General features: G+C 36.7%; 1 pseudogene; it reads right to left on the bottom strand.

Annotated features, from left to right (window-relative positions):
* Positions 1-12684, bottom strand: part of LOC118530750 (peroxiredoxin-2 pseudogene) — a 79857-nt pseudogene extending 67173 nt beyond the window's left edge.
* Between the last annotated feature and the right edge of the window lie 1753 nt (positions 12685-14437).

Raw genomic sequence — 14437 nt, 5'->3', positions numbered from 1 at the left:
CTAAACATAAATCAAGATAAATAAGCATTAAACAAAACAAAGCAAAAGAAATAAATATTTATAAAACATAGATTACCACATTAATAACCTGAAAAAAATTGAAATCAATCAATAAATGTAAAAATCATTAAGACAACTAAACTGTGGAGAGGCTAACTAAAGCAAAAAGAGAACAAATAAAAATAATTACACAATATTAAAAAATGAGTTTTGGCACGACCACAGATCTAAAGATTAAAATCATAAGATAGATTCATACTTAAATCATATGCCAATAAGTAACAAAGATAGATGCACTATTTACTAGAAAATTATATATTTTCAAACCAACTCTGAAAAAAAGGAGAAAAATATGAATCCACATATAATGAAAGAAAATTATATAATTTCAAAATAAGTGTCATGAAAAGCCAATTTACTAAGAAATTTTTCAGGTAAAGACTGTTAAATTTTCACAAAATAGGTTATTTTTATATTAGTGAAATGGATTTCTCTTCATTGGTGTCTGCCATTTTGACTTAACCATGTTTACTAGAACTATGATACCACAAATTCTTCAAAATGTCTTTTATCTTTGTGAATATAAGTAGTTTGATTTTTGGTACATAACTATTGATAAGATTTGAGAGACTGTTAATTCCATTAACCAATTAAATTTATTAGTTTTTTAGTATCTCCTTTTTTTTTCATTATAAAACGTCAACTATAATTATGTTATCCAGCATGTTATTTTATTTCTTGGCCAGGGCATTTACTTGTTTGAGCTTTCTAGAACAATTTTACCATTATTCTATTTTACCATTTTCAAGTTTAGTGGTTATACTTTTAATTTTATATTAAATATTTATCCCTGAACTGGAATAAGTAATATTTTGTTTTATTTCTTAGGAAATAACGAAATTCAAGGATTTGTCTATTACAATATAATGTTGTTTTCTATGTCCTTCAGATTACATGCTGTTGACAAAATATAAGGCAAATTTCAGTGCAAAAATATAATCACACTGGGGCGCCTGGGTGGCTCAGTCGTTAAGCGTCTGCCTTCAGCTCGGGGCATGATCCCAGGGTCCTGGGATCGAGCCCCGCATCGGGCTCCCTGCTCAGCGGGAAGCCTGCTTCTCCCTCTCCCTCTCCCCCGCTTGTGTTCCCTCTCTCGCTGTGTCTCTCTGTCAAATAAATAAATAAAGTCTTAGAAAAATATATATATATATAATCACAGCATAGGGAGACCTTTATTGCTAGTCAGCGATGAATTGCTGATCCTAGGTTTCCCATCCTGCCTCGGGAACCACAACACTAGACAAAGGGCAACTGTACCAAGAGATTTAGCAGAGAGCTAAAATCCTTAGAAAAGAAACACACACAAAGTAGCCTTATCTTCATGCTGGCTCTCTGCCTTCGAACAGTTTTCAGACTCCTGCTCAGAGAACATAAGAGGTAGAACCCAAGCTCGAAACATTTCCATTGAACTGGGCAGGTAGCTATCAAAATACACAGCTGCTGAAGCAACTAGACCCTAAAGAGCAGGGCACTATCAGAATAGGAAATGGAAAGGTAGAGTCCAATAAATACGTGTGATTATTCCCCACTGTCCCCGCTGACAACGGACTACAAGTACGCAGGGGAAGACAGGGTGGGTCCTAGCAGAAAGTGCATACTATAAGATTGAGAGAACACAATTAACAGGAATTGTGCAGGGCTCAGGGACATTAAAGGTATGGACATGTAGAGTGAAGTGATCTCCTAAGTGCCAAAGGCATTTATTTTAGGAATTAGAAAAGCCACTGGGGAGTTCGGCTCCTGGTTGAAAATCTCCGTGTGATCTGACAGGCCTAGCCATTACAAAAGCATAGACTGGCTGGCTACGCGGAGGAAAGCTGCTCTCCCCATGCCAGATTTAGGGCACAGCTAATCCCTCTCAGTCTCTGAGGGAAACGCAGTCAAGGACTAAGGCCCTTTGGCCAGTCATGCTTTTCCTTGTATATTTGCATTCTTAGCCCCAGGATAGCCACATGAGAAAAACAGAATAAACCTCTGCTACAGCCTCAAAGCTTATATAAGCTTAATTTAAAATGGATCTGAACTAAAATGTAAAAGATACAAATATGAAATTCTGGAACAAAATGTGTGAGAACTTTTTCATGAATTTGAGGTAGGCAAGTTTCTTAGACTCAAAAGTTGCTAATGATGAGAGTAACAATTATAATCTCTATTTTTAAAAATATTTTGCATTTAAAATGTTAGCACAAAGAAAATTAAAAGAGCACACAGACTAGAAGAAAATTTTACATATATATGTGAATTATATATACATGTGTGTCTGTGGGGGTGTATAGTGTGTGGATTATATAAATAACAACATTATCAAGAAGACTAACCCCAAATAAAAATAATTGTAATAGATCTTAATGGACTAGTATGTATACATGAAAAGATGTTAAAAATAATTAAGCATTAGAGAAATGGAAGTTGAAACTACTGTGTGCAATAACAACATACCCACTGGAACGCAAAATGTTAAAAAGGCAACATCAAGTGTTGGCAACCGTATAGGGCAGTTGGAACTCTTGTATGAAGCTGTGGGGATATAAAATGGCACAGTCACTGAGGGAAAATGGTTTGGCAGTTAAAAAACAAAACAAAACAAAACTTCAGTGTGTGACCCAACAATTCCACTCTTAGATAATTCTCCCAAGATAAATGAAATTAACATGTCCAAAAACATTATTCATAAAAGTCTGTAGCAGTTTCATTCATAACTCAAATTGTAAATAACTGAAGTGTCTGTCAACAGAAGAATAGATACACATATTTTGGAAAATACATAAAATGGAGTACTATTTTGGTGCGCCTGGGTGGCTCAGTCAGTTAAGTGCAGGACTCTTGATTTCAGCTCAGGTTGTGATCTCAAGGTTGTGGGATGGAGCCCCAGGTCAGGCTCTGCGCTCAGCAGAAGTCTGCTTGAGATTTCTCTCCCACTCCCCCTCCCCTTACTCACTCTGTCTCTCCAAGTAAAATAAATCTTTAAAAAAAAAATTCTGAAATAAAAATTAAAAAAAAAAAAACTGGGGGCTCCTGGGTGGCTCAGTCGTTAAACATCTGCCTTCTCCTCAGGTCAGGATCCCAGGGTCCTGGGATCGAGCCCCACATGGGACTCCCTGCTCAGCAGAAAGCCTGCTTCTCCCTCTCCCACTCCCCCTGCTTGTGTTCTTTCTCTTGCTGTCTCTCTCTCTGTCAAATAAATAAATAAAATCTTAAAAAAAAAAAACTAATACATACAATGTCATGGAATAATCTTAGTTATATTGAGTTAAAATAGGCACACAAAGAAAATACACACTGGGTCCTTTCATGCCCTGAAATCTGAGAACGGGCCCCATGGTTTGGAGGAGTATTGACGGCAGAAAGCATTAAGGAACAATCTGAGGATATGGAAATATTTACTTTATAAGGATGGCAATTACACGGGTCTCTGTATTTGTCAAATCTCATTTCATTTTACCTCACAAATCTGTGCATTTAATAACCACAAATATATTGAAATAATGTTTATATACACATGTGTCTAAAATGTTAAATCAGAACCAACTTGATAAGGTTAAAATAATTCGTTTAATTTGTCTGAAAAATAAGCAGATGATAATCTTTGTCACTCATTTTGTAAGGCCAGGCATGATTCTGAAAATTCCTGAAAACAAAATAAAAATTTTAGATCAATTTCACATTCCTAGGGATAGAAGTTTATTCTATCTTGGTTCTTGCTTTTGGGTAGTTTGAATTAAAATTGCTTGTGGATAGAATGAGGCTAATTCTCTTCAGGTTATAGAATCAATTTATCCACAGAATTATCTCAGTGAAACATCAATTAATACTGAAAATAACCTTAAACACCACTAAGAACCAATATTTCACAATAGCCCAGAAAAATTATCAACATAAAAAGTAATGAGATACCTCTATCTCCACAAAAATTTAAAGTATATGATAGAGCAACTATAATTAGAATAATATGAATCAGTGACAAACATACACAGACAAGTCATTGTCAGAAAGAGTTCTGGAACAAATTTAATTAAGTTTTCATAGTAATGGATAGTAAATACACCATGTTATGCCTGGTGTGTGAAGAAATGGCCATTTGGAGACAACGATGAAATTCAATTATTTTCTTATAAAATGCTCTAAATAATTTCAGATGAAATAAATGTTTACATATAAAATGATCCATATACATACTAAAAGAAAATTGATGTTACTTATTTAATTGGGGGATATAATAAGATACACTATCAAGAGCACAGATCTTAAAGATCTATCTTTAAGACAGATCTATATAGCTTCATAAATTAAACTTAAAAAATACAACAAAGGAAATGAGAGAAAAGTCACAAAAGATTCAACATAAATAATCAATAGGGATGGAAAGGATGTAAAAATTCTAAAATCATTTGTAAAAAAAGAAGAAGAAGATAGCAGGAGGGGAAGAATGAAGGGGGGAAATCGGAGGGGGAGACAAACCATGAGAGACGATGGACTCTGAAAAACAAACTGAGGGTTCTAGAGGGGAAGGGGGGTGGGAGGATGGGTTAGCCTGGTGATGGGTATTAAGGAGGGCACGCTCTGCATGGAGCACTGGGTGTTATATGCAAACAATGAATCATGGAACACTACATCAAAAACTAATGATGTAATGTATGGTGATTAACATAACAATAAAAATTTTTTAAAAAGTGGTATCCTCCACATTTTTCCATTTCTGGAGTGTGTTTCTGGAGAAAAAGATCGCATAAAAAATAAATCCCACTATAATGCAATAATCTTGTTTCTGGAATTATTATCTAGGAAAATAATTAGGTACATTAAAGAATGTGTTCATGGAAGATTTTTACAGTGCCACTTGTAATAGTAATCAAAACTCAAAAATTTAAGTAGGTGACAGTTTAATTACACATAATTCATCACTATGAGGCCATTCATTTGATGGAATAAAACTATTCACATTAAAATATCACATTAAAACTGATTATATAACAAAGGGTATAATCAGATACCAACATGCAAATGTTTAGAAAAGAAATTCTGTGACCAAAAGGGTGGAGAATGTTTCTTCTTTACATCCTAAAATGTATATGGTCTTTCATTTGTTTGTAAATTAAAAAACACTAATAAACACAGCATGCAAGATTAGGCTTAATAAGAAGAATGCATTGATTTTTAAAACTAATTTCTAATGAGAAATACAATACATACCTGCTAAAATAATGCCCACAGGTAAATATTATACATTATAAAGAAAAAGCAAATGATTTCGCATAAATTTCTTAGGACCTTTTTTTATATTTTACTTATTTATTTGAGAGAGAGAGAGCACAGGGTGGGGGGGGGGAAGCAGTCTCCCTGATGAGCAGAGAGCCTGACATGGTGTTTGATCCTAGGACCCTGGTATCATGACCTGAGCCGAAGGCAGATGCTCAACCAACTGAGCCACCCAGGCGCCCTCTTAGGAACTTTTGACACAGTGGAGCTTCCATCTTTCTAGGGGTGTATACAGTTACATTAAAAGGAAAAACTTGTATCTCGTCCCTGAATTTCCTGATACAACAAAATTTTTATAAAGTTTTTTGTTAAATTGTTTTACTTAGCCCATAAAATAAACCATTCAAATGTATACATACAACTTACGTTTAAACCACGCAAACAAATTTAACCAACAATGGCACCTGAAAATGGGCTCATAACCCATAAATAAAAGTTAATGTTTTAAGTTGTTCATTATGGATAACTTTAAACTGATTTAATGCTGATTCAGACAAGCACTGGAATGAAGTTTATCTTTGTACTGTTTATTTTTTTTAATTGGCAAGAAAAAATTTAAAAAATTAAATTGGCAAGAAAATTAAAAATGGGGGCGCCTGGGTGGCTCAGTTGGTTAAGCGACTGCCTTCGGCTCAGGTCATGATCCTGGAGTCCCAGGATCGAGTCCCGCATCGGGCTCCCTGCTCAGCGGAGAGCCTGCTTCTCCCTCTGACCCTCCTCCCTCTCATGCTCTCTGTCTCTCATTCTCTCTCTCTCTCTCAAATAAATAAATAAAATCTTTAAAAAAAAAAAAAAAAAAAGAAAATTAAAAATGTAAATAAGATATGAGGGAGGAAATGTTCTACTTAAGGAAATTATCTCTTTTCAATTAAATTAGAAGGAACCTTTTGCATAACCAGTTGTAATTAAAGATGAGCCTTATTTGTGCATTAAATAGGGTTTTGCAGGATTTCTACTTGGCAGTATTTGTACATTAACTTTAATTGCTGGATGCCCTGGGAATGACTGAAACTCTTTAAAATAATCTACATTTCAGATTATTAAAATACTTCCTCTACTTGGGCTGAATTAATGACATGCCATCACATTTATATTAGCGATTCCTAAGTATTTCTCTTTTCTATACATAGGCAAATCCCTCTCTAGACACCTTCTAGAAGGACTGGTTTTCATTATGAAGCAGTGACCTCACTGTCATTGAAAAAGTAAAAGCAAATGCAAAATGACATAACAAATAAGGGAGCAAAAGACTATGAAAAATCACCCTCAGACACTAAGGTTCTCTGATTTTGGGATTTTATTATTAAATAAAATTCAGGTTGCACAATTACTGAATTCCACAATATTGTTTCAAAGTTTAGTTTTTACACCAATTATTTTGCTGTAGTGAGACACCACTCTCCTGAATATAAATAATATAACCAAGTCACAGGTGTCCAAAATGTCTCATAACAAATTCAGGAAAGCCTTCGTACCGTTATTGCCTCCTTAAGTAAATGCAATAACTTATAATCCCCTCAGAGGCACCTCCAATAACAAAGAAAGCTTTGTAGCTTCCTGAGATGTTACAGTGAGAGAGTTATTATATTCAGAAAGATGTACTCTTCCCCTTTTAACTCTCTCACTTTGCATAACATTTTTGCCTCTGGGTCAAGAATGAAAACTTGTGATTGAAAGAAAAAATAACTTGGGAAATGACCCTGTCAGTCACACCATTTGTGAATAATCATAATGGTGATAATGATAAATATATTTTAGAGTACTTTTCTCTCTAAAAGTGCACAGCACGTATGAAGGTCAAGAACAGAGAATTATACTCTTACTCACTTTATCTAATGCAAGATTAGGGTGGTAGAATGTGGAAAATATATTTACATGAAAGACCACTTTTCTCAATGATTGACAATGGCTTTATAAGAGTGATATGCCATTATTAGAATGGCTACTTATCTGAAGAGCACAAATGCTAATGGTTCTCTGGAATCCATTTGCACACATCCGTGTTGTGTGTTTGTCTGGCATAAACCAATAAAATAGAGTTTCTAAATAAATGAGGCCAGGATGATACTATTTATTCAACCAGGTCAACTTATTGTATTTTAAAGAGATATATTTTCCCCAGTAGTAAGTGATGATGTTTTAGTCAGCATACACCGGATTCAAGGTAAAATCAGAGCCTTCACGCTTATTTTTAGATGGATAAGATATCACTGAATATTTACAGTCTAGTTACATTCAAGTTAAACCTATACTTATTCTATGAGTTTATCATGAAGATGGGTTATTTATTGATAATTTAAGAAGTAAGAAGAGCTTCTTTGTAATATTTAAAAATAAATGTAATAATCCAAGGACTCAATTTCTCATCTTGCCTGAAAATATGAATGCGTTATAAGAAACTGTATTTATTAGGGCACCTGGGTGGCTCAGTTGGTTAGGCGACTGCCTTCGGCTCAGGTCATGATCCTGGAGTCCCAGGATCGAGTCCCGCATCGGGCTCCCTGCTCAGCAGGGAGTCTGCTTCTCCCTCTGACCCTCCCCCCTCTCATGCTCTCTCTATCTCATTCTCTCTTTCAAATAAATTAAAAAAATCTTTAAAAAAAAAAAAAAAAGAAACTGTATTTATTATATCTGTTAGAAAGAAGCAGTGTTTATTCAATTACAAGTATAAACCATTTTGTCAAAACAACTTGGCTTTATCAAACATTTTTATGAACATCTGCTAATGCTGACCTCACTGGTAAATTCAACTTAACTACTATATTTTAAATATAGCTCTTTAAAAGAAAGCATATGGCTAACTTACTTTATAATTTAAAAAGATAATTTATACTTACCATGTATTTCAAGACAGTGCAAGACTCCACTATTACTTGACCTGACTTAGAGATTGGGATGATAAAAATCCAAATGCTCTTATGTATTGAGAAAATTTGTATTCAAGTATATTTTCTTATGTCTTAACCCAAGTCCTATAGAAAACCTGAGAAGAACCCGGAGTAGTAATACCTAATTGGGTGCAATCCCAGGACAGAGAGAGTGAGGGAAAAATGTTATGAGGCGGGCAAGAATGGGAAGCAAATAGAGAATGTATGTTATTAAGCTGGCTGCCACTGCATGAAGAGAAATGACTGGTCACTGAGCCACATGAGATGGCTCTGGGCAGTCTTATGGTAACTACAGAAACTCTACACTTTGGACTAGTCTATAAGAAGAGAGCATGGAGAAGAGAATTCACTGTTGACACCATTGATACCTTTCCCCCAAAAGTTGCCCTAAAGGAACTAACTTCAAACTTCTGAGGTGTATTGCTTGGTCCCTTAGGTAACTCCTGTGATATCTTGGTCCCGTATTCTGAAAAATGGTGATATATGTGAGTCCAGAATTCATTGAAGGAGCCAAGACTCTAGATATTGGCCTTCTTTACCAACTTTGAAAGTACAAGTTAAATTAGGCAGAATCTATGTGGAGATCTTATCTCCATATCCTACAACACTTAAGAAAGAACATTACTTAAAAAAAAAAAAAAAGTAAAGCTATAGCTTTCCCTGCTGAAACTCCCTTCATCACGTCACTATGCATTCTAGATTTTCTTCACCCTTGTCCAGCACTTCGGCTGTCATGGGGACCCGCAAATGGACAGATGTTAGTAGCAGTTTCTAGTTACACATCACCATTCACATGCTCCCTGGCAGAAGCATTTTCCCCTTGAAAACTTGGACATCCTTTCTGGCAAAACTTAAAGCTGCAGTGAGGAGAAATAAAATTTCAAGTGACTCAGTGGGTGTGATGGTCAGATATCTTATCCTGCTTCAATCCCTTGGTTCTATGGTCCATTTCAACCAGCTCCTGGAACATGCTACCATATGTTGGCAAATGGTTCAGTGCACATTTTGTTTCATGGAAGGCAGCACTGGAACTCCATAAGACTTTTCCCCCAAAACTTCCATGTGCCTGCAACTCTAATCTGGTTATTTCTCGCTAATAGAACATACACTAATATCAGTGATGTCCATGATCCTAAGGCCATTGCTCCAACTTTTTTGTATTAAAAGTACCTTTTGGTCTGAAGCAAAATTGTTTTTGATACCATTCATGGACCAGATATTCTGTAAGCCCTCAGATGATGATGCCGTATAGATACCACAGTCAGGGACAGTGTCCCTCTTTCCTGAATTATGTATTACTTCTGGTAGAAATGAATAGATGTACAGTTGAAAGTACAAGGAGTCTAATGTACCTGACCAGGCTTCAGTTGGCAGTCAGGTTTCCCTATGCAGTATTAAGGACTCTGCATCTTTCTTTCCTGGCAGGTTGGGCATTTGCAAATGTCAACAGCTAAATGGCTTAGTGAGAAGGATTCTATTTTGTTAGAATAATGCATAGTCCTGATCCTTGTCACTCTGCCCACCCTACTCACGGGCCCACTGTAAAATTACTTAAATGACACAAGAGAAAATCTACTTAATTTCCATAGCGTGTGTTTTCTTTTCCTCTGTGCTAGTTGCTGTCTCTTGAACTTCCATGAAACAAAGATTCACCCATTTTTCATTTGCTAAAACAAATCTATTTATATATCCCTCTCTAAGACCTAGTCTGACACCAGTATTTCAGGTTTGTTCTACCAGGTGACTGACCAACTGTCCATATTTACCTCTGTACACAAGTTAGTGCATGTAAGTTTCAGGATAATTTTATTCCACAGAAAGTGGACGGCCAGGTTTACTGATTGCATATCTACCAGAAAGATTTTCTTCCATCTCTATCCTTCGGAACTACCCTGATATGGCAATAATATAGCAGCAACTCATTTCCACTGAATGCTAACACAAAGCATCAATTTATTAGGAAATGGGATTTGGACAAAAGTCCTTTCCTCATCCTTCAGCTGGTTATAGGTTATAGGTCATAGGTCACTATTAGCCATTTGAGGTGTATTTAGGGAGAATGTAAGCAAATATAAGTGACGTGGAGTTTCGGCTACCCATTCATGTAGTTTGCATTTTCCTTTTATACCCACTCAAGGCTTATTGACCCAAATGTACCTACCATCAATGAAGAAGATAAGATTTTTTTTTTTTTCAGAACATGGTCATGGCCAAATTTCCTGAAGGTAATATTTTAAATAAGAATAGAATTATAGCCCTGAAGCCATATGGTAAAAACGCTCTCTTCCCCTTACTCTGTAAAGGTGAACTGACTTGAATGAAATTACAAAGAAAACAATTGACACAAACTAAATGCTGGAGATGTATTACTCTGCACAAGTGAATATGCCACAACAGCAGAATGGTTTAATTTCTGGTAGTCCCCCTAATTTCTTCATGATCTCTCTATTCCATGAAGAGGCCAGATAGATGAAGTGAATGAAAACCACCACCCTGAGTCTTTCAGATGCCTTTGATGGTGCCTCTAATTTCTGCATTCATTCAAGAACACAGTATCTCTTCGTATTTTCTATCTTAATGATAAACTGGTAGGTATTTCCTAGGTCTTCACTTTGCTCTTCCCATTATATTCTTAATCTGTGGCTCAGGGAACATATGAAATGACAGTGTTAGTTGCCAAGTTGATAGATACGTTGATAGACTCTAATATACACATGTATATATATGTGTGTGTCTATGTGTGTAATTATATATCAGGACCATAATTATAGGATGAATCTATGAATGAATTGAGCCATCTATAAGATGAACTTGGCTCCAAACTCAGTTTATCATCCAACCTCCTTAAGCTTCCACATGAACTAGAGGATCACATGGCTTTTCAGTTACCCTGGTACCAAAATTGACTGCCCTAAATTTATCACATTGTTATTGTAAGGCCTAAAATAACATCAAAATAGGTAAATCAAGTCCTCAATCTTCATAATTATCATTGCTCTTTCCCATGTTATGACTACTCAATATCTCAATATATTAATGTCTACATATTCCTATACCAATTAATCACAAGAAAAAAATCTCTAAAAAGTACAACGCCACTTCTTGCCAACGATGATCATTACCTCATTTACCAAGAGGAATGAGGTCCCCATTGCTTTCAAACAATGTTTTTGATTAAAAATCCGATATACTATCTTGAGTATCTGTTCTCTTGAATTATTCCTGAAACTGATAATATTAGACCAAGCAAGTTTTAAAGAAAACAAATACCAAAAGGAAAGATTTGGTATTAATGTATTGGTGGTTATGAGGCTTAAGCAGTGAGAGAGATGCTAAAATAACATGTTACAAAGACTAATGGAAAGAAAATAAATTAATTTATTACCAAGCTCTATTCTCTCCTTAAAAAGACCCAGCTAGGGGCACCTGGGTGGCTCAGTTGTTAAGCATCTGCCTTCGGCTCGGGTCATGATCCCTGGGTCCTGGGATGGAGCCCCGCATTGGGCTCCCTGCTCAGCGGGGAGCCTGCTTCTCCCTCTCCCTCTGCCTCTGCCTGCCACTCCACCCTGCTTGTACTCTCTCTGTCAAATAAAAAATCTTTAAAAAAAAAAAAAAAAAAGACCCAGCTAGTATCTTTGGAAGAATCTATTGGAGGGAGACACAGAAAAGTAATCAATCTTCTAGCTCCCTCTCCTCTCTTGTCCTTCATTATTCAAAATTTGTCCCAAGGATAGGTAACCCCACCACCCCACCATACTTCTGTGTAAGTTAATTTGGTCTATATGGGAGTTTCTGGGGAAACAAATGGGCATATTTAGTGTCAGTCACAACAAGAGTGGCTCAGGTTGAAAAGGGATGAAAGGCCAGGAAGAAGGTGAGCCTAAAATAATTTGAAGCATCACCTAAGCTGTGAACTGTTAGCAACACTCAAAATGTAACCTTTATTTTAATTTTTTTTTTATTTTTTTTATTTATTCGCTTGAGAGAGAGGGAGAGAGCAAGCGAGTGAGAGAGAGCAGGGGGCAGCGTCAGAGGGAGAAAGAAGAGCAGACTCCCTGCTGAGCAGGGACCCTGACACAGGGCTCCATCCCAGGACCCCAGAATCATGACCTGAGCCAAAGGCAGATGCTTAACTGACTGAGCCACAGGCAGACGCTTAACTGACTGAGCCACCCAGGCACCACCAAAATGTAGTCTTTAAGATATAACAGGATTTGTATCATCTAAATCCAAGTAGAAGAGAAATTACTAAACACGTCAGCCACACCAATAGACACTGTAATGGTTATCAATTCCTTGCCTCTCAGCTCATCCATTCTTCTTTGCCCTTCCTTGTGATACCGGTGCGGTGCTCTGCAAACATTTCTCCTCCGCCAGACAGTGCAATAGAACTGTGCGAATAGAGCACGCTGGGGTGATCCTGCCAGACCGCAGCAAGAGGCGGGACTTCTGGTCCTGGGTACTGTTTCTTCTTCAGCATGGCTGCCAGCCTGTATGCTGGAGGCCAGCGGCACTCACCTCAGGAGACCTAGCAGAGTGCTTTCACCCTACCCACATGCACTAGTGAATTTCTTGGCCTCCTAGGGGGGCATTCCTTAGGATTGGCTCTAGCCCATTTGCATGCTTCAGAAAACGTATGCAGCACTTAGTGACTCATTCCCATGGATCAACTCCAGTCCATCCTCCAGCGAATTTCTCAGCTAGCTAGGACACTCTCCTTGTGAATCAGCTCTAACACTACTGCACTCTCCAGTGAATTTCTCCACCATCTGTGAGCTATTCTGAGGACTCAGCGCCAGGCTGCTACACTTTCCACCCAGTTTCACTGCCACCCAGCAGCCGGCTCCTTCAGAGCAGCTTTGGCCCAGAACTCTGGCAAGTTTCTTGGTCAATGGCAGTCTGTATGTTCCTGTGGTTGCTGTTTGCCCTCTGCAACTGGGTCAGAATCTTAGCATTGAGGTACTGGAAAAAGCATCTTCTGAGCACTCATTTCCTCTTTATTCACTCTCCCTCAGTCCCTGAGGTAGTACTTTCTTCTTGTACTGTATTTCCTTAGCATACTGCTTTGTTCCATTTACTCTTTTACTAGTTAATAATTCTTTATATTAAGTGTTCCATGAGCAAACTTCTGATTGTACCTTAACTGACACAAGTACCATCTTCTTGGCAATTTTTTTTATTATTTGAATGCCTTTTGCATTTAATGAATTTTTCAAAAGCCAAGCTGCTTTCCACCTTGGAGACACCTTGCAAGTCTGAATCTGGCCCTGGATAACTGCTGTCCATGACAGCATGCTACTGTAAAACTGAAGGTTGTAATTAGGTTTAATGGAACTGCTTTAAACACTACAGCAGTCACTAAACTGGGGTTCTCTGATCCATGGAAACTCAAACTCAGCCAGGGATAAATATCAAACTCAGATATATAAATATATATATATATATATATATCAAATGACTGTGACTTCCACATAATAATTTTTGTGCCATGGTGATACCTCTGATGAGTCATTCTGCCCCTCCTTTCTCTTGAGGACTAAATCTATAATTAGAGAAACCTACTTCTTTACTATTAGCACTATACAGGAGTCTTTTTCATTCCAATATTGCTATTCTTCCAGAGAGAATAACTTTACCAAAGTGGTATGGGAATTGTGCAAAACTGGAATTGTTAGACTAAACATCCACCTTACTAGAAAGCTGGTTATGGATGCAGCATCTGTAAGGTATATCTTAAATTCTGCCATCTGCAAAGTAGGTCTTAAATTCTACCATCACTCCAGTGTTGCACTTATTGGTTGAAATAGCGGAATTAGCTAAATGAGAATGAAATGTAGCAGAGCAGGGGACAATGAAGATTTTTACATATCTTCTTATTTTTTATTCTAAGTATCTTACTTAATAATTTAATGAAAACTTGCTCATCTCCGGCCCAACAAAATCAACTGTTTGTAAGTCACAGAATTACTAATGTTATATTTTGCTTGCTGTGTAGAAATGAAATTCCCTAGATATCATTTTATAAGTACTGATTCTGCAAAATGCAGTAATTTAGGTTTCATTTATAGGGCACATAATATAATGCTGAATTTGCTTTATATAGAAATATGGTTAATTTAAACATAAAATTTTCTAGGAAAGCAAAATGATATACATAATCCACTAAATTTCTTCCCCACTAAAATAATGTTATAATTCATCTTCAAATAATTTTAAAATAGCAACTATGACTA

This window comes from Halichoerus grypus, chromosome 7 (genome assembly GCF_964656455.1).
Source record: "Halichoerus grypus chromosome 7, mHalGry1.hap1.1, whole genome shotgun sequence".
Taxonomy (NCBI): domain Eukaryota; kingdom Metazoa; phylum Chordata; class Mammalia; order Carnivora; family Phocidae; genus Halichoerus; species Halichoerus grypus.
Note: the sequence above shows the minus strand (reverse complement) of the source record. Positions and strands in the feature narration are given on the sequence as shown.